The following is a 1366-nucleotide window of genomic DNA, read 5'->3' on the forward strand; positions in this document are numbered from 1 at the left end:
TTTCTTCCACTTGGAAAGAGTCAACAAAGCTTCCACCATCTTTCTAATCTGCTCTTTGTTCAGCTGCTTCAGTGACATTGCCAAGGGGGAAGTTACAGTAGCAGATGATGCCGACTGGGATGGAGGACAAGTCTTTCAAGTCACTCAAGTCACTCTCGCCTGTGCAAACTCACAAGTGAAAATTAGGAGTTGGCTTCTTGTGCGCATGCGCAAGTGAGGCCTGGTTACCATAATATTTTTAGGACACTTTGCAAAGATACAAAAGAAGACTCCAGAAGTGCTTCAGAAAGTGGGAAGAATGATGGGACAAGTGTGTTTGATGTGAAGGTGAGTATTCTGAGGGGTATTAATGGCAATGTGTCACTATAATAAATTTTCTTTATTTAAACAAACATTCACCACATTTTTAGGTGACCCCTTGTACCTTTAGAAACCTCAGGCTTTAAAACAGGAAACCATGCTTTATTGGGTTGTATGCATGGAATACTGAGGTGGTCTGTTCTCGTTGTTTTTCTGTTCCTCCAGGTAAGTGGTGTGGCCAGCTGACCCTCTCTGGTGCCTTCTCTAAGGGCCCAGGGGAGTTGTCACCTTAGGTAGACTCACAGTGCCCCTGTACCCTTTTTTGGCATCTTTGCCATAAGCTGGCTAGCATGGTCCCTTTCTTGCCTTTCTGTTTTGGTCTGTAGAAGTTAGGCAGAGGGACTAGTCAGAAACTACTTTGGGCTTGGCCTAATTAGATCTGAGTAATTTAAGCAAAGGAAGCTTACGCAATGTACAGAAATTAGTACTTTGTTTTTCTTTCATATACATTTTCCCTGGACATCTCAGGAACTTCAGGGGGTTTGGGAAAGTTAGATTTGAATATGGCAAATGGACATTTATCAGAGACATGTTTCCAAGCAGAAAGAGAAAGATTAGGCTGATAATTATATATGTCAGATTTTCCAAATTTAAGGCTGTATTTTATGGAGATGACAAGATCAATTGTATGAGTTATGTGTGAACATTAAAATCACTAGATATTTAGGAAATGATAAAGGGAGAGATTGGAAGGAGATGAGTCACCTAAGTTTTGATCAGCAGAGCATGTAGATATTTATAAGTGTTAGACTTTGTTAGAAAAAAATGGGCCTAAATATGGCTAATGAGTTAGGATAGTCACCTCAACAATATGATATTTACACTGGCAAAATAAAACGTAAGCTATTTAAAGGAAACCAAAGAAGGCAAAGGAAAGAATTAAAGGAAAAGATGGCAAATAACATCAAATAATAAAATGGTTCATTTTTAAAAGCAAAGACATTTAAATAAAATCATACCAAGATGCACAAAAATGAAATTGTCCAAAACTTCTTGTAAAGAAAAA

The sequence above is a fragment of the Octodon degus genome, unplaced genomic scaffold (assembly GCF_000260255.1).
Source record: "Octodon degus isolate 3935 unplaced genomic scaffold, OctDeg1.0 scaffold00086, whole genome shotgun sequence".
In the NCBI taxonomy this organism is placed as follows: Eukaryota; Metazoa; Chordata; class Mammalia; order Rodentia; family Octodontidae; genus Octodon; species Octodon degus.